We start from the raw sequence: 20,503 nt of genomic DNA, 5'->3' as shown, positions 1-20,503 counted from the left end.
CTAGCTTGTTGGATTTATCTGATTCAAGATTATCTACTGATGAGGACTCCTCTGATACTTCAGAGGATGCTCTTTCTGGGATGGAATCTGCTGCCTCTAGGCCTCCTGTTGCGGAGGAACCAGACTTTAGTTAGATTTAGGATCGAGCACTTACGCTTCCTGTTAAAGTTTTGGCTACTTTAGAGGTTGCAGAACCAAAATTACTTGAGGAGCCTTTGTATTCCTAAACTAGATAAGTTCTACGAGGATAGGGTAGTGTCACAGACCTTCCCGGTTCCTGTTAAGATGGCAAATATTATTAAGAAGGAATGGGAGAGACTTGGTTCTTCTTTTTCTCTTTAGTCTTCCTTTAAGAAATTGTTCCCGGTCCCGGACTCTCAATTCAAGTGATTGGGTTCCATCCCTAAGGTGGATGGCTCTATCTCCACACTTGCTAAATCACTACTATACCCACTGGAGGATAGTTCGTCGTTTAAGGAGCCCATGGATAAAAAGTTAGAAACTCTGTTGAGAAAGATGTTTCAGCACGCAGGATATTTGTTTCAACCGGCAGCAGCGGTTGTGCGGTAGCTGGAGCCTCTACCTATTGGTGCGACTCTTTATCTGATTTGATAGAGAGGGAAGGTCCCCTTGACGTGATCCAGAAAATAATTCAGGCCTTAAGGGTAGATAATTCTTCTATCTGTGGTGCAAATATGCAGATTATTCGCCTGAATGCCAAGACATCAGGTTTTTCTGTGCTAGCCCGTAGGGCAATCTGGTTGAAGTCCTGGTCTGCGGACATGACTTAAAAATCTAGACTTCTTTCTCTTCCATTTAAGGGGAAGATTCTTTTTTGGTCCAGGCCTGGACTCAATCATATCCACGGTCACTGGAGGCAAAGGTGCCTTTTTACTGCAGGATAAGATGAACAAACCTAAGGGACAAGGTTCTAATTTTCGTCCCAGGAGCCCTCCACGAAGCCTGAACAGTCCAAGGGAACTTGGAAACCGACTCAGTCTTGGAATAAATCCAAGCAGAACAAGAAGCCCGCCAAGTCAAAGTCGCATGAAGGGGCAGCCCCCGATCCATCTCTGGATCGTGTAGGGGGCAGACTATCTCTCTTTTTGGAGGCTTGGCTTGGGGACGTGCAACACCCTTGGGTCCTGGAGGTCCTAGCTCAGGGATACAGGATAGGCTTCAAAACTCATCCACCCAGAGGCAGATTCCTCTTGTCAAACCTGTCTTCAAGGCCAGAAAAGCGAGAGGCCTTTCTAGGGTGTGTGAGGGACCTCTCCTCCCTAGGAGTAATTGTACCGGTACCTCTAGCAGTCTTTTCGCCTGATTCTGGACCTGAAATGCTTAAACAAGTTCCTGTCAGTCCCATCGTTCAAGATGGAGATAAGGTCCATTCTGACCCTAGTGCAGGAGGGACAGTTCATGACTACTATAGACTTGAAAGATGCTTACCTTCACGTTCCGATCCACAAGGAACACTTCAAGTTCCTAAGATTCGTGACCAGTTTGTTGCACTTCCATTTGGTCTAGCTACTACCCCAAGAGTCTTTAAGACGGTTCTGGGGGCTCTACTCGCAGTGGCGAGAACCAGAGGTATAGCGGTAGTGTCATACTTGGACAACATCCTGGTTCAAGCACCATCCTGTCGGCTGGCAGAGGACCAGTCAAAGGATCTTCTACTTCTTCAGCGATCTCATGGATGGAAGATAAACTTCGAAAAGAGTTCTCTAATTCCCAGTACCAGGGTAGAATTCCTGGGTACAATAATAGACTCCATATCCATGAGTATATTTCTTACAGACTAGAGACGTTACAAAATAACTTCCAATTGTCTTGCCCTACAGACCTCCTTAAGGCTCTCTGTGGCCCGGTGTATGGAGGTAATTGGGTTCATGGTGTCCAGCATAGACATCATTCCATTCGCCAGATTCCATCTCAGACCTCTTCAGCTGTGCATGCATGAGTCAGTGGAACGGCGACCACTCGGATCTGTCGCAACAGATTTCTCTGGACAACCGGTCGAGAGAATCGCTCTCTTGGTGGCTCTGTCCAGATCACCTGTCCCAAGGGACATCCTTTTTGAAAACATCCTGGGAGATTGTGACTACGGATGCAAGTTTATCAGGATGGGGAGCTGTTTGGGGGTGCCAGGAAGGCACAGGACCTGTAGACTCGAGGAATCTCTCCTCCCGATCAATATTTTAGAACTTTGAGCGATCTTCAATGCTTGGCCTCTTCTGGGTTTGTCCCAATTTCAGATTCCAATCCGACAACATAACCTTGGTGGCTTACACCAACCATCAGGGGGGAACGAGAAGCTCCCTACCAATGAGGGAAGTATCTCACATTCTAGAATGGGCGGAGGCCGACAACTGGGAAGCGGATTTCCTCAGCAGACAATCCTTTCATCCGGGGGAATGGTCTCTCCATCCCGAGGTGTTTGCGGAGATCTGCATCAGATGGTGGACGCCGGAGATAGATCTCATGGCATCCAGGCTCAAAACCAAGCTACCCAGAAATGGGTCGCGGTCCAGGGATCCTCAGACGGAGCTAATAGATGCATTAGTAGTGCCTTGGAGGCTCAATCTAGTTGACTTTTTTCCACCGTTACCACTTCTCCCTCAGGTACTGGCACGCATCAAGCAGGAGCAAGCTTCGGCAATTCTAATTGCTCCATCTTGGCCGCGAAAGACGTGGTTCGCGGACCTGGTGGGGATGTCTTCATCTCCTCCATGGAGGAGGTTACCTTGTCGCAGGGATCTGCTGGAACAGGGTCCCTTTGTTCATCAAAATCTAGATTCTCTGAGGCTGACTGTGTGGAGATTGAACGCTTAGTCTTAGCCAAGAGAGGTTTTTCTAAAAGAGTAATTGATACACTCATTCAAGCTCGTAAGCCTGTTAATCGTCGCATCTCTCATAAGGTGTAGAGGACCTACTTATTCTGGTGTGAAGAGCGTGGATTCCCCTGGCATAAGGTCAATGTTTCCAGGATTCTTTCTATTCTCCAGGATGGTCTAGAGAATGGCCTTCATGCTAGTTCCCTAAAGGGACACATTTCAGCTCTGTTTTATTGCACAAGAGGCTCACTGAGCTTCCTGATGTTCAGTCTTTTGTTCAGGCTCTGGCTAGAATCAGGCCTGTGTTTAGATCTTCTGTTCCTCCTTGGAGTTTAAATCTAGTTCTTAAAGTTTTGCAGAGGGCTCCGTTTGAGCCTATGCATGTGGTTGACATTAAATTACTGTCTTGGAAGGTTCTTTTTCTACTTGCTATTGCTTCGGCGCACAGAGTTTCTGAGATGGCTGCCCTGCAATGTAAGAAGCCCACTTACATAGTTTTTCATGCTGATAAGTCTGTTCTTCATACTGGGTTAGGTTTTCTCCCTAAGGTTGTTTCTGATCGCAACATCAATCAGGAGATTGTGGTTCCTTCCTTGTTTCCTAATCCTTCCTCTTCGAAGGAACAGTTACTTCATAATTTGGATGTGGTTTGGGCTTTGAAGTTCTATCTTTAAGCTACAAAGGAATTTAGACTGACTTCTTCTTTGTTTGTTGTCTATTCTGGGAAGCGTAGAGGGCAGAAGGCCTCTTCCACTTCCTTATCTTTTTGGTTGAGGAGTCTTATTCGCTTAGCATATGAGACAGCAGGACATAAGCCTCCTCAGAGGATTAAAGCTCATTCAACTAGAGCTGTGGCTTCCTTGTGGGCCTTTAAGAATGAGGCCTCTATGGAGCCGATTTGTAGGGCGGCTACCTGGTCCTCCTTACATACTTTTTCAAAATTTTACAAATTTGACGTGTTTGCTTCGGCTGAAGCAGCTTTTGGGAGAAAAGTTTTGCAGGCTGTGGTGCCCTCAGAATAGGGTCCGCCTCTCTTTACCCTCCCGTTTTCATTCAGTGTCCTCTAGAGCTTGGGTATATGTTTCTCACAAGAAATGAAGCAGCGGACTCTCCTCATATTAAGAAGGAAAACATAAATTATGCTTACCAGATAATTTTCTTTCCTTCTGTATGAGGAGAGTCCACGGCCCACGCTGTGTTCTCCGTTGTGCGGACCAAAATTTTTGTTTATTCTCCTGGCACCTTTTATACCCTGATATTACTCCTACTGTTCCTTGTTCTCTTGGCAGAATGACTGGGATATGAGGGAAGTGAGGGAGGTATTTAAGCCTTTGGCTGGGGTGTCTTTGCCTCCTCCTGGTGGCCAGGTTCTGTATTTCCAACAAGTAAGGAATGAAGCCGTGGACTCTCCTCATAGAGAAGGAAAGGAAATTATCTCGTAAGCATAATTTATGTTTCCATAGGGAACCTTCCGTAATAAAATAATTCAGTATCTGGTTTAGTCAGAAAGAGATGAAATGAGTATTAGAACAGGGGTGGGAAATTTAGTATTGATCTTCTGAAGAGTCTTCTAAATGAGTGCACATGGTACCTCCATTTTTTTTTTATTTATTTAAAGGAACACTACCATAAAATAAGCTTTTTTTTAAAACCCATATTATGTAAATAAATGTTTATTACTGATATAGAGCATGGGTTCATAGGAAATATGTTTTAAGCACTACATTTGCAGACTATGAAACCGAAGCAATACGATACTAGCCCTGATGTAGTGTGCCAACAAGTTTGTTTGTGCCACTGCTTTGCCAGCCCTGATCTACATGTGTTCATTTTTATAGTTCTCTGCATAAGAAAAAAAATAATTTTCTTTAAGGTGTATTTGCAACTGTTCTAAAAGCAATGATTTAGGAAGTAGCTTAATGGGACATTAAGCACCTTTGAAATTTTAATATAAAATATTTAGTTTAGAACTGCAATATACTCTTATTTATTTTGTCCCCTTTTCATGTAATTTTGCTCTTAAAATCATGGCTTTTCTAACTCTCAGAACAGAAAGCACATTGCAGACTTCTCAAGACTAACCCTTGACATACCTGTTAATGCCAATTAGGGAAAGATAAGTACTGGAAAGCAATGCACTCTCTATACTAACATTTTAACTGGGGCTAGCCTTGTTGGCTTTTGACTCAAGCCCAGATTGTTTCCTCCCAATGAGGCAAATGATAATTGGATTTTGGCTATCGAAAAACAATTGTAGCAAACATTATGTTAAATTAATTTTAATGTTTAGACTTGGCTGATTTATGTTTTTTCTGTAGCAACACAAAACAGGTTGTTAACTGTTTATTTAAAGGGACCTAAAACACCAAATTGAACATTCTATAGGGAATTCATTTAGGTGTTTTTTTTTGTATGTTTTTTTTCCTGCAATATAACAAGGAAAATGTGTTTTCAATTGGAAGTGCCTACACCAGACAGAAGCCTAGCCCTGATTTCTTTCCTATGACATGGAGCGTTCACAACGTCATTCCAATTACTAGTGGGATATTAAACTCCTGGCCAGCAGGAGGAGGCAAAGAGCACCCCTGCAAAGCTGTTAATTGTAACTTCCCTTACCCATAACCCCCAGTCATTCTCTTTGTCTCTGTCAATGGAGGATGTGCAAAGTTGGTGTCTGAAGATATTTAATCCTTGTATGGGTACTTTTCCCTGCAAGCAAGGATTTGGGGTCTAGCTGTGTCCACGTCAATCTCTTGAGTAAGAGTAATGGTGGGTATTAGCAGATAGAAAGCGGCGAGGCTGTCTTTGTTTCTTTCTAACATTATTGCAACCCCTTGTTGGCGCCATCCACCTCAGAGGGATTTCGCTCAGTGCATCTGGGTATCATCCTGCTTTCTGCAGTGCAGCGCTGAGAGTTTGGTATTTCATTGAATACTTATGTACTTTTTCTCTGCTTACATATAGCAGCAGTGCTTTTTAAGGAGAAGTTGCTTGCTTATGCACACTTATATTTATGACGGCACTATCTTTTTCCTTCCCGTCAGAATTTGCGAGTCAGCGGAATGACAGTGCTGCAGCATAGCCACAGCCCGTGCGCTATCAATACTGTCTAAATGATATATCTCTAAAGTTAATTTGGGAGTTTATTAGCGTTTTAACATATGTGAGATGTTTATATATCACTCGCCTTTCCATGGGAGGAGTTGCGCTTTATGCTCAGTACGAGCAACATGTAGACCCCATCTTTTTCCTCCCGACAGTCGGCTGTGTGTGCCTGTTTAAACCCTTTTAGCACCATATCTGTTTTCTCTGCGTGAGGTTCAGAAGCGCTTTCCCACATTCTTATACTAAGTCTCTTAGTGTGGAGACTTTATTTAAGGCAATTTTATCTTTTCCCCTGTGGGTGATTTTTCATGCTTTATTTAAGTAGGATCGCTTTATATGGTGGTTTAAGCTGTTTTGTTCGCAGAGACTTAACAGTCTTTTATGTGTATATAAGTTATTTAAGTCTATTAGCACATGGGAGCCTTTTTTTGTCAGTATTTTTACGACACTATAAGCCCGTTACTGCCATCTTGTGGCAGTTTTTATGTATTTGATCTGTCACATTTTAATTTATATTTATTTTATGTGTGTTCATATGCATAGGAGTCTCTTCATACAGGAGACTATCACGTTGTTGGTAGCATGAATTGTTGCCACAAAAGGTTTTTGACTACCTAGTGCCCTAAAATTAATTTTATATTGTGCTTTCCCTTTCTGAAACAGAGAATTAATGTATTAATCTCTCTATGAAGGGGTCTTTTTCATATGTTCGTATCATATGTATTATTCCTTTTATTTTTATGTATTGGGACTTTTTCCAACATGTATTTTTCTATATTTTTTGGTATAGCCATTTAATATGATACTTTCTTTCATATTTAGGCGACTAGTTTATATACATATGTATGGTTTTCATGTATATTTCTCTTGTAAGGTGTATCCAGTCCACGGATCATCCATTACTTGTGGGATATTCTCATTCCCAACAGGAAGTTGCAAGAGGACACCCACAGCAGAGCTGTCTATATAGCTCCTCCCCTAACTGCCATATCCAGTCATTCTCTTGCAACTCTCAACAAACATGGAGGTAGTAAGAGAGAAGTGGTGAAATGTAGCTGTTATTTTACTTCAATCAAAAGTTTATTATTTTTAAATGGTACCGGAGTTGTACTATTTTGTTCCAGGCAGAAAAATAGAAGAATCTGCCTGTGATTTCTATGATCTTAGCAGGTTGTAACTAAGATCCATTGCTGTTCTCACACATGACTGAAGAGAGAGATAACTTCAGCGGGGGAATGGCGTGCAGGTTATCCTGCTATGAGGTATGTGCAGTTAAGATTTTTCTAGAAGATGTGAATGCTAGAAAATGCTGCTGTTGCCAAATTTATGTAAGGTAAGCCTGAATACAGTGATTTAATAGCGACTGGTATCATGCTTATTTTCTGAGGTAATACTCTTTAATATTTGCAATATAAAGCGTTTGCTGGCATGTTTAAACGTTTTTATATATACTTTGGTGATAAAACTTTATTGGGGCCTAGTTTTTTCCACATGGCTGGCTTAAATTTGCCTAGAAACAGTTTCCTGAGGCTTTCCACTGTGTTAAGGCCCACAGCAAGGCTGTGGCAGTTTGGTGTGACTGTTTAAAAATGTCTAGATCGTTTTTTTGATACAGTTTTTGAACTAAGGGGTTAATCATCCATTTGCAAGTGGGTGCAATGCTCTGTTAGCCTATTATACACACTGTAAAAATTTCGTTTGATTTACTGCCTTTTTTCACTGTTTTTCAAATTCTGACAAAATTTGTTTCTCTTAAAGGCACAGTACCGTTTATTATATTTGCTTGTTAACTTGATTTAAAGTGTTTTCCAAGCTTGCTAGTCTCATTGCTAGTCTGTATAAACATGTCTGACATAGAGGAAACTCCTTGTTTATTATGTTTAAAAGCCATGGTGGAACCCCCTCTTAGAATGTGTACCAAATGTACTGATTTCACTTTAAGCAATAAAGATCATATTCTGTCTTTAAAAAATTTATCACCAGAGGAATCTGACGAGGGGGAAGTTATGCCGACTAACTCTCCCCATGTGTCAGATCCTTTGACTCCCGCTCAAGGGATTCACGCTCAAATGGCGCCAAGTACATCTAGGACGCCCATAGCGTTTACTTTACAAGACATGGCGGCAGTCATGGATAATACACTGTCAGCGGAAATTGTGTAGACTGGATAAATACTATGCAGTGCCGGTGTGTACAGATGTTTTTCCAATACCTAAAAGGTTTACAGAAATTATTACTAAGGAATGGGATAGACCAGGTGTGCCGTTCTCTCCCCCTCCTATTTTTAGAAAAAATGTTTCCAATAGACGCCACCACACGGGACTTATGGCAAACAGTTCCTAAGGTGGAGGGAGCAGTTTCTACTCTAGCAAAGCGTACTACTATCCCTGTCAAGGACAGTTGTGCTTTCTTAGATCCAATGGATAAAAAGTTAGAGGGTTACCTTAAGAAAATGTTTATTCAACAAGGTTTTATCCTACAGCCCCTTGCATGCATTGCTCCTGTCACTGCTGCTGCGGCGTTCTGGTTTGAGTCTCTGGAAGAGGCTCTACAGGTAGCGACTCCATTGGATGACATACTTGACAAGCTTAGAGCACTTAAGCTAGCCAATTCTTTTGTTTCTGATGCCATTGTTCATTTGTTTAAACTAACGGCTAAGAATTCTGGTTTTGCTATCCAGGCGCGCAGAGCGCTATGGCTTAAATCATGGTCAGCTGACGTTACTTCAAAGTCTAAGCTGCTTAACATTCCCTTCAAGGGGCAGACCCTATTTGGGCCTGGTTTTAAGGAGATTATTGCTGATATCACTAGAGGAAAAGGGTCATGCCCTTCCTCAGGATAGGTCCAAATCAAGGGCCAAACAGTCTAATTTTCGTGCCTTTCGAAACTTCAAGGCAAGTGCGGCATCAACTTCCTCTAATGCAAAACAAGAAAGAACTTTTGCTCAGTCCAAGACGGTCTGGAGACCTAACCAGACCTGGAACAAGGGTAAGCAGGCCAAAAAGCCTGCTGCTGCCTCTAAGACAGCATGAAGGAACGGCCCCCTATCCGATAATGGATCTAGTAGGGGGCAGACTTTCGCTCTTCGCCCAGGCGTGGGCAAGAGATGTTCAGGATCCCTGGGCGTTGGAAATTATATCCCAGGGATATCTTCTTGACTTCAAGGCTTCCCGCCCAAAAGGGAGATTTCACCTTTCACAATTATCTGCAAACCAGATAAAGAGAGAGGCATTCTTACACTGTGTACAAGACCTCCTAGTTATGGGAGTGATCCATCTAGTTCCAAAGGAGGAACAGGGACAGGGATTTTACTCAAATCTGTTTGTAGTTCCCAAAAAAGAGGGAACCTTCAGTCCAATTTTGGATCTAAAGATCTTAAACAAATTCCTCAGAGTTCCATCATTCAAGATGGAGACTATTCGTACCATCCTACCTATGATACAGGAGGGTCAATACATGACTACAGTGGATTTAAAGGATGCTTATCTTCACATTCCGATTCACAAAGATCATCATCGGTTTCTCAGGTTTGCCTTCCTAGACAGGCATTACCAGTTTGTAGCTCTTCCCTTTGGGCTAGCTACAGCCCCAAGAATTTTTACGAAGGTTCTGGGGTCGCTTTTGGCGGTCCTAAGGCCGCGGGGCATAGCAGTGGCCCCTTATTTAGACGACATCCTAATTCAGGCGTCAAACTTCCAAATTGCCAAGTCTCATACGGACATAGTGTTGGCATTTGAGGTCGCATGGGTGGAAGGTGAACGAGGAAGAGTTCTCTATCCCCCCTTACAAGAGTTTCCTTCCTAGGGACTCTGATAGATTCTGTAGAAATGAAAATTTACCTGACGGAGTCCAGGTTATCAAAACTTCTAAATTCCTGCCGTGTTCTTTATTCCATCCCTCGCCCTTCGGTGGCTCAGTGCATGGAAGTAATCGGCTTAATGGTAGCGGCAATGGACATAGTGCCGTTTGCACGCCTACATCTCAGACCGCTGCAACTCTGCATGCTCAGTCAGTGGAATGGGGATTACACAGATTTGTCCCCTCTACTAAATCTGGATCAAGAGATCAGGGATTCTCTTCTCTGGTGGCTATCTCGGGTCCATCTGTCCAAAGGTATGACCTTTCGCAGGCCAGATTGGACAATTGTAACAATAAATGCCAGCCTTCTAGGTTGGGGTGCAGTCTGGAACTCTCAGGGATCGTGGACTCAGGAGGATCACTCCTTCCAATAAACATTCTGGAACTAAGAGCGATATTCAATGCTCTTTAGGCTTGGCCTCATTTAGCGACAATGAGGTTCATCAGATTTCAGTCGGACAACATCACGACTGTGGCTTACATCAACCATCAAGGGGGTACAAGGAGTTCCCTAGTGATGTTAGAAGTCTCAAAGATAATTCGCTGGGCAGAGATTCACTCTTGCCACCTATCAGCTATCCATATCCCAGGTGTAGAGAACTGGGAGGCGGATTTTCTAAGTCGTCGGACTTTTCATCCGGGGGAGTGGGATCTCCATCCGGAGGGGTTTGCTCAATTGGTTCATCGTTGGGGCAAACCAGAACTGGATCTCATGGCGTCTCGCCAGAACGCCAAGCTTCCTTGTTACGGATCCAGGTCCAGGGACCCCAAGGCAACGCTGATAGATGCTCTAGCAGCGCCTTGGTCCTTCAACCTGGCTTATGTGTTTCCACCGTTTCCTCTGCTCCCTCGTCTGATTGCCAAAATCAAGCAGGAGAGAGCATCAGTGATCTTGATAGCGCCTGCGTGGCCACGCAGGACTTGGTATGCAGATCTGGTGGACATGTCATCCTTTCCACCATGGACTCTGCCGCTGAGACAGGACCTTCTACTTCAAGGTCCTTTCGACCATCCAAATCTAATTTCTCTGAGGCTGACTGCCTGGAGATTGAACGCTTGATTTTATCAAAGCGTGGTTTCTCCGAGTCAGTCATTGATACCTTAATTCAGGCACGAAAGCCTGTCACCAGGAAAATCTATCATAAGATATGGCGGAAATATCTTTATTAGTGTGAATCCAAGGGCTACTCATGGAGTAAAGTCAGGATTCCCAGGATATTATCTTTTCTCCAAGAAGGATTGGAGAAAGGATTGTCAGCTAGTTCGTTAAAGGGACAGATTTCTGTGCTATCTATTCTTTTGCACAAACGTCTGGCGGATGTCCCAGACGTTCAGGCATTTTGTCAGGCTTTAAATAGAATCAAGCCTGTGTTTAAACCTGTTGCTCCACCATGGAGTTTAAATTTGGTTCTTAAAGTTTTTCATTCCATAGGTATCAAACTTTTATCTTGGTAGCTATTTCCTCGGCTCGTAGAGTTTCCGAGTTATCTGCCTTACAATGTGATTCTCCTTATCTGATCTTCCATGCAGATAAGGTAGTTCTGCGTACCAAACCTGGGTTTTTACCTAAGGTGGTATCTAATAAGAATATCAATCAAGAGATTGTTGTTCCGTCTTTGTGTCCTAATCCTTCTTCAAAGAAGGAACGTCTATTACACAATCTGGACGTGGTTCGTGCTTTAAAGTTTTACTTACAAGCTACTAAAGATTTTCGTCAAACATCTGCTTTGTTTGTTGTCTACTCTGGACAGAGGAGAGGTCAAAAGGCTTCGGCAACCTCTCTTTCTTTTTGGCTAAAAAGCATAATCCACTTAGCTTATGAGACTGCTGGCCAGAAGCCTCCAGAAAGGATTACAGCTCATTCTACTAGAGCTGTGGCTTCCACATAGGCCTTTAAAAATGAGGCTTCTACAAATTTGATACTTTTGCTTCTTCGGAGGCTATTTTTGGGAGAGAGGTTTTACAGGCAGTGGTACCTTCCGTTTAAGTACCTGCCTTGTCCCTCCCTTCATCCGTGTACTTTAGCTTTGGTATTGGTATCCCACAAGTAATGGATGATCCGTGGACTGGATACACCTTACAAGAGAAAACATAATTTATGCTTACCTGATAAATTTATTTCTCTTGTGGTGTATCCAGTCCACGGCCCTCCCTGTCATTTTAAGGCAGGTATTTTTTAATTTTAAACTACAGTCACCACTGCACCCTATGGTTTCTCCTTTCTCTGTTTGTTTTCGGTCGAATGACTGGATATGGCAGCTCTGCTGTGGGTGTCCTCTTGCAACTTCCTGTCGGGAATGAGAATATCCCACAAGTAATGGATGATCCGTGGACTGGATACACCACAAGAGAAATACATTTATCAGGTAAGCATAAATTATGTTTTCTTCTATAAATCTCAGAGTATCTAGCTGACATAGAATCCGCAACAGAGGTCTCAGGATTGTTCCTAGACATTGCTGTGTCCTTTCCAGTCCTCAAGGGCTTTTGAGTGGCCTTAGCTTTGAAGGTTCCTAGGTTTGGTTCAACTGATATAGATGCTGTAGAGGTTCCTTGGATGTTTTCTCTGACATATCTGTTTTTCTCTGTTTACTCTCTTTCCACTAGTCATTGCTCGTATCAATCAGGAGAGAGCATCGGTAATCCTAATAGCTCCTGCATGACCTCACAGGACTTGGTTTACGGATCTAGTAAGGATATCATCTCTACCTCCTTGGAGGTTACCTCTGAGGAAGGACCTTTCTAATTTAGGGTCCTTTCCTCCATCCAGACCTGAATTCTCTGAAGCTGACTACTTGGAGATTGATCGCCTAGTTCTGTCTAGACGTGGTTTTTCTGAAGCGGTCTTTGATACTATTTTTCAGGCTCACAAACCTGTTACTCACAAATTTACAAAAAGGTATGGCGTGAATATCTTTATTGGTGCGAATCTAAGGGTTTCTCCTGGAGCCGGGTGAGGATTTTCCGTTTTTTATCTTTTCTTCAGGATGGCCTGGAGAAAGGTTTGCGAGTCAGTACTCTGAAGGGTCAGATTTCTGCATTATCTATCCTTTTGCACAAACATCTGGCAGACTTACCAGATGTTCAAGCTTTTGTACAGGCTCTGGTCTGGTTGCTACTCCTTGGAGCCTTAATCTAGTTCTTAAAGTTTTGCAGCAGGCTCCGTTTGAGCCGATGCATGTTGTTGATATCCAATTGTTGTCTTGGAAGTTTTTTTTCCTCCTTGCCATTTATTCCGCTTGCAGAGTTTCTGAGCTTTCAGCTCTGCAGTGTGATTCCCCGTACCTTATCTTTCATGCAGATAAGGCTGTCCTTCATACTAAATTGGGTTTCTCCCTAAGGTGGTGTCGGATCGAATCATTAAGTCGGAAAATTGTTTCTTCTTTTGTCCCAATCCTCCTACTCATAAGGAACGTCTTTTGCATAACTTAGTTGTTGTGCACGCTCTAAAATTTTGCTTTCAGGTTTCTAAGGATTTTTGGCAATCTGCTGCCCGGCTTGTTGTTTTTTCTGGAAAAAATAAGATTCAGAAGGCTACTTCTACTTCTCTGTCTCTCTGGTTGAGAAGTTTGGTTTGTTTAGCTTATCAGACTGCTGGACAGCAGCCTCCTGAGAGAATTACTGCTCATTCCTCTAGGGCTGTCTCCTCTCCTTGGGCTTTCAAAAATGAAGCTTCTGTGGAACAGTTTTGCAAGGCGGCAACATGGTCCTTTCTGCATACTTTTTCAAAATTCTACTAATTTTGCCTCGGCTGAGGCTTCTTTTGGGGAGAACAGTTCTTCAAGCGGTGATGCCTTCTGCCTCTTTCTCCCTCCCTGTTCATTCCGTGTCCTCTAGCTTGGGTATTGGTTCCCACTAGTAATTGGAATGACGTTGTGGACTCTCAATGTCTTAGGAAAGAAAACAAAATTTATGCTTACCTGATAAATTTCTTTCTTACCGGACATGGAGAGTCCACGACCCCGCCCTCTTTTTTTAATTATAATTTGGCTTTTTTGGGGGGTTGGGGGTTGTAAACCTCAGGCACCTTTTCACCATTGTGTTCCTTCTTTTTCCATTTTCCTTCAGCTGAATGACTGAGGGTTATGGGTAAGGGGAGTTACACTTAACAGCTTTTCTGGGGTGCTCTTTGCCTCCTCCTGCTGGCCAGGAGTTGAATATCCCACTAGTAATTGGAATGACGTTGTGGACTCTCCATGTCCGGAAATAAATTTATCAGGTAAGCATAAATTTTGGTTTTCACTCAGTAACTGAATGTTGTAGAATCTCATTTATATCTCTATTTGTCCTCAGTGGAAAACAGAACATATAAAGGTTCTTAAAAGTGTATGTCTCTGGACTTCAGAGAAGTGCAAATTTGCTAACAAAATGATGCATTTAAGAAAAATAATTTTGCTTGAATTTTTGCTTTCCTTGTTTAGTTGCTGTAAAAAAATATTATCTTAAGAGACATTTAACACTAAATTAATATTAAACTGAAAATGATGCAGATATATTTACTCTATATTTGTGTATAGATTGTTTTAAAATCTATAAAGCAATGGGTGTTGCTGTGTTATAACATAGCTATCCTTCTCTGCTGAGGCCAGTTAGCTATAAATGGGCCACTAGAGTATGCAACCAATGCAGACTCCAGACCTAGCACTGCTATTTTCCACAATTACATTGCAGGAAAAGAGGGCAAAACAAATAATGAAAGTTTAGTGCATTGTTTGTGTATTGTTTATCATTAAAATGTTTAAAGTGTTTAATTTCCCTTTAACAGGTGCAACAACCATATCGGACTAGTAGCTTATACTACCGTGTGATGAAACGGTGAATTTATACATAAGCCTCTAAATAGCCCTCTAACCGATATTAATTTTTATAAAGGCTTGATAGCTTCTCAAATTTATGAAATCAACTAGAAATGGAAAAAACACAATTTTTAGAATTAAACTACAGGGAATAGAATAAAATAAAGTGTTGCTACATATCATTGATTGTATATTATAATCTCAAATGTAAAGGAACATAAAACACTTTTTTTCATGATTCAGATAGTGCATGTGATTTTAAACAACGTTCCAATTTACTTCTATTATGTAATTTGTTCCCTCTGTATCCTTGGTTGAAGTAAATACCTAGGTAGGCTGAGGAGTTGCTGATTGGTTACTGCACATATACCTCATCTTATTGGCACCCAGTAGTGCAACAAAGGATACCAAGAGAATGAAGCAAATTAGATAATAAAAGTAAATTGGAAAGTTGTTTAAACCCCCCAAAAAATTATTTCATGAATCAGATAGAGAACATAGCGTTAATGTCCCCTAATGAAATGAAAACTGATCACCTTAGGTCAAAGATAATTTTAAAAAAAAATCCCTTTCATGCTCAGATGACCATGTATGAATTCTTGGTCTTGTGAAAGAAATTCTCAGATAATAAATCACTTTTATGATGTCGGAACATAAAGGCAGAGTTTAAAAGCAACACCAAGTTACATTCTTGAGTATAATTTAGCACCGCTCTCCTTGCTCTTGCAGAGATACGCTCCTCCATTTGCTTGAAAACAGAGCTCCAAATTGATCAGTTCTACACTCAGTTGATATTAATTTGTGCTTCTTTATTAATGTTCGTTTTAGAGGATGAAAACCAGCATTCATGTGACATTTAACCATTTACCTAGATTGCTGTTCCTAATCCAGCTGTCTGCCCCTTTAAGTTTCCTATTTTCACAGACTGCACACCTTACATAAAATAATAATGGCAAATCATTTGTTTACCGTATTTACTTGACAGAAATTAGAACTAAATGTGGTTATAGGATTTTTATTATGTTATCAGATAATCTAACAAACCCCTGCTAAAGGTACATGGAATCATTTTTACAGTTTGCCATTTTAATGTGCTAGCACTTTAAGATAATGTACTGTGCTGTGTATATACCTTTTGTGGACTTCAGCGTGATGCTTGTCTGCTTTTCAGTCACTCTTTTTTTTAAGGGTTTAATACTGTATGTTAATAAACTGCTGTGGCCTTTATGTAAATGTGTAGAATATTAAAATGTTGCTAGTTTTTCTGATATCTGTGTGTTTTTTCCTTTAATCGCTATTTAAGTATATACAGTACATGTAGTACTTTGTCTCCGATTCATTTTTAAATTGTGATTTATTTTTTTGTTGTAGAAACGGTAAATACAACAACACAACTTTTTAGATTTATTTTTAGTTATTTGGTTCACGGTCACGTTTTCCAGTATGAGGTTTACCAACAATTGTTTGATGATCAAGAAAATGATCACACTTTGCAAAAGTTAGACAGAAAACTTTTAAAAAACTGTCTGTTTTATAGTGGTAACACTTTTTTTGGTATCTTTTATATTTGTTAGACATTCTGAGAGCGTTTAAGAATGTAGCTGGCAGTGTGTTCAGTTGGACAGAGTTCTACTGTCAACATCTGAAGCCCTGCTACAAGTCTTTATTCCCCTTAGCAACGTTGAACTTTCCAGTAAGACTAAAAAAAATAAAGCTTTAAATTCGATATGAATTACCCTTACTTAAGAGCAATTTCATTGTAAAATGTAATTCAACTACATTTCCTAGATCTTTTTCCATCTAAAGGGGATAGTCATTCATTACTATTGGGAATTAAGAACCTGGCAACCAGGAGGCGGCAAAGTCACCCCAGCTAAAGGCTTAAATACCTCCCCCACTTCCTTCATCCCCCAGTCATTCTTTGCCTTTCGTCACAGAAGGATGGCAGAGGAGTTTCGGAGTAGTCTCTTATGGAGGGTAGTACTCTTCACATTGGGACTAGAGTTTTAAGTAGTCCTGTCAGCCTCTCAGTGAGAGCCTGGGAGAAAGTTAGAGTCTGGAGATACAGGGAGAGTCTTTCTGTGAAACCATCCCAACTCATATTAACAGCTCCATAAGCAATCAGCGTTCACGAGTTTCGCTGCCTGCTTTCTACACTCAATTCCATGTCAGGAGCGAGGCTACTAACCTGTCACACTTGAAGGGCTGTGTTCCTGTTCCACGGCGTAAATTCTGGTAAGATTGTTTCATTTTTTATTAATAATAACATAGAAGACAGGGTCACAGTGTAGCGCCTTTTTATCTTTACAGAATCAAGGGTTAATATTCCTGCAAAGGGGGATTATTGAACAGGGGGGGTTTATACATGATATTGTTTGTGTCATTGCAGCGTTTTGTGCGAGATGAGGCTCTGACAATGTGTGTAACTTTCAGGTTACTTGCGGGAATCTTGCACGGCCATTTTTGGCGCGTTTTTCCCTAGTGCAAGGGTGGTCCTGCCAGGCATTCCACATGACTGGGTGTGTCTATCCTTCTCTGTTAATCTGTGGCGCAGGGGGCGTAACGGTTTCTGTAGTCCGGGTCCTAGGGGGTGGTGAGTGCCCCAACCATTGGTGGTATAAAGGTGCCTTTTTGTAAATTAAATTATCTTCCCATAAGCAGAAGCGATGGAGGACTCTGTTAAGGAGGGAGAACCCTCTAACGCGTCAGTCTTATTCCTGTGTTTATTGTGAGGAGGTTCTGGTAGATCAGCCTGCTCAACTATGTTCCAAATGCCTTGGTAAAGTTACAACATCTAAATGTAAATGTCTAGTATTACTGAGCCGTCCACCTCTGAGGGTTCTTCGTCCCGGGAGGTGCGTTCCCTACATTCATATTCGATTGCACATGTAGAGCCCTGGAGTCCAACCGTTACTGCTTTGCGGACCAACTGGAATCGGCGGTTTAGAAAGTGATCCATACCTTACCACGTTCTGATAAGCGCAAGCATAGGGTTTATCATAGCGGCCCAGCCCAGGGTTTGTCCTCGCCGATGGAAGATCCAGAGGCTCTATACGATGTCGAGGCCCATTCCGACTCTTCGGAGGAGGCACCTTCTGGGTCAGGGTCCGGGTCATCTAAACCTCCGGCGGCGGAGGAGCCTGGTTATAGGTTTAGGATGGAGACTTTGCGCTTTCTGCTATGGCAGGTGCTTGCTACTCTGGATGTTCTGGAACCTAAGATACCGGAGGAACCTGCGATTCCTAAGCTTGACAAGGTACACAAGGACAGGGTAGTACCTCAGTCTTTCCCGGTTCCCGTTAAGATGGCTAATATTAAGAACGAATGGGAGCGATTAGGTTCTTGCTTTTCCCCTTCTTATAAGAAACTGCTTCCCGTTCCAGACTCTCAGCTTGAGCTGTGGGGGACCATTCCTAAGGTGGATGGGGCTATCTCTATGCTCGCGAAGCGGACGACTATTCCCCTCGAGGATAGTTCGTTGTTTAAAGAGCCCATGGATAAAAAGCTGGAAAACATGTTGCGAAAGATGTTTCCGCACACAGGGTTTGTTTTTCAGCCAGCAGCGGCCGTTGCGGCGGTCGCTGGAGCTGCAACATATTGATGTGAATCCCTGTGTGACATGGTCGAGGGGGAAACATCCATTAACGAGATACAGGAGAAGATTAAGGCGCTGAAGGTCGCCAATTCTTTCATCTGTGATGCCAATATGCAAATTAGTCGCCTGAATGCTAAGGTGTCTGTTTTTTCTGTTTTAGCGCACAGGGCTCTGTGGCTAAAATCTTGGTCTGCGGACATGACCTCTAAATAGATCCTGTTCAGTCCAGGATTGGATTCGATCATATCCACGGTTACGGGAGGCAAGGGAGCTTTCCTACTACAGGATAAGAAGGCTAAGCCTGAGGGAATCTACTTTTTGAACCTTTCGTGCAGACAAGGCCCAGCGCCAGCAACCCTCCGCGAAAGCGGACCAGTCCAAGGGATCTTGGAAGCCAGCTCAATCTTGGAAAAGGTCTAAGCAGAGCAAGAAGCCCGCAGAGACCAAATCGGCATGAAGGGGCGGCCCCAGACCAGTCTCTGGATCACGTAAGGTGCAGGTTATCTTAATTCTCAGATGCATGGTTGCAGGACGTTCAGGACCCCTGGGTTCTAGAAGTTGTCTCCCAGGGTTACAGGATAGGGTTTACATCCCATCCCCCCGAGGGCAGATTCCTCCTTTCAAACCTGTCTTCAAGACCAGAGAAAAGAGGTCTTTCTAGAGTGTGTGAGAGATCTTGCCTCTCTCGGGGTTATCGTACCAGTATCCCTAGCAGAAAGGGGTCTAGGGTACTTTTCTAACCTTTTTTGTGGTTCCAAAAAAAGGGCACGTTCCGCCCGATTCTGGACCTAAAGTGTTTAAACAAGTTTCTGAGTGTTCCATCATTCAAAATGTAAGCGATCAGATCTATCCTGCCCCTAGTTCAAGAGGGACAGTTCATGACAACTGTAGACCTAAAGGACCGCTTACCTTCATGTGCCAATTCACAGGGACCACTTCAGTTTCCTAAGATTTGCGTTTCTGAACCAACACTTCCAGTTTGTGGCCTTTCCTTTTGGTCTGGCTATGGCCCAAGGGTCTTCACAAAGTTTCTGGGGGCGCTGCCCGCAGTGGCCAGATCCAGGGGCATTGCAGTGGCACCTTACCTAGACAACATCCTAGTTCAGGCGCCGTCGCTTAGCCTTGCAGAGGATCATTCGAGGGCTGCTCTTCTGCTCCAATCTCACGGTTGGAAGATCAACTCAGGAAAGGGTTCCCAGCAACAGGGTGGAGTTTTTGGTCACGATAATAGACTCTATGTCGATGAAGATATTTCTTAGAGACCAGCGGCGCAGGAAACTTGCGTCCACCTTTCTTGCCCTTCAGTCCTCCACAAGCCCGTTGGTGGCTCAATTTACGGAGGTGATAGGTCTCATGGTGTCGAGCGTAAATGTCATCCCATTTGCCAGATTCCATCTCAGACCTCTTCAATTTTGCATGTTGAGACAGTGGAACGGCGATCATTCAGATCTATCGCAGCTGATAGATATCCATGGATGCTCGGACTCTGACCCAACCAGACTTGGAATAAAGGTAAACAATCCAAGAAGCCCGCTGCTGCTACTAAGACAGCATGAAGGGGCGGCCCCCGATCCGGGACCGGATCTAGTAAGGGGCCGACTTTCTTTCTTTGCTCAGGCTTGGGCAAGAGATGTTCAGGACCCCTGGGCGCTGGAAATCGGGACCCACGGGTATCAACTGGAATTCAAGGACTTTCTCCCAAGAGGAAGATTTCATCTTTCAAGATCATCTGTAGACCAGATAAAGAGAGGCATTCTTACGCTGTGTAAAAGACCTCTATACCATGGGAGTAATTTGTCCCGTTCCAAAACCGGGACAGGGGTTTTACTCTAATCTTTTTGTGGTTCTCCCTTTGCTAGTGGGGTGCAATAATTTTTGGAGCCATTTTGGAGACCTCAAGTGTCTAAACAAGTTTCTCAGAGTCCCATTGTTAAAGATGGAGACTATACGAACAATCTTACCAATGATCCAGGAGGGCCAATATATGACTACCGTGGATTTGAAGGATGCTTACCTTCATATTCCTTTTCACAACGATCATCATCAGTTTCTAAGGTTTGCCTTCCTGGACAAACATTATCAGTTTGTGGCTCTTCCCTTCGGGTTGGCCACAGCACCCAGAATCTTCACAAAGGTTCTAGGGTCACTTCTGGTGGCTCTCAGACCGCGAGGCATAGCAGTGGCACCTTATCTGGACGACATTCTGATCCAGGCGTCAACTTATCAACTGACAAAATCTCATACAGACACAGTGTTGTCTTTCCTGAGAACTCACGGTTGGAAGGTGAACATAGAGAAGAGTTCACTAGTTCCAC

This window comes from Bombina bombina, chromosome 5 (assembly GCF_027579735.1).
Source record: "Bombina bombina isolate aBomBom1 chromosome 5, aBomBom1.pri, whole genome shotgun sequence".
NCBI classification, from domain to species: domain Eukaryota; kingdom Metazoa; phylum Chordata; class Amphibia; order Anura; family Bombinatoridae; genus Bombina; species Bombina bombina.
The sequence above is the reverse complement of the archived record's forward strand: the minus strand, read 5'-3'. Positions refer to the sequence as shown.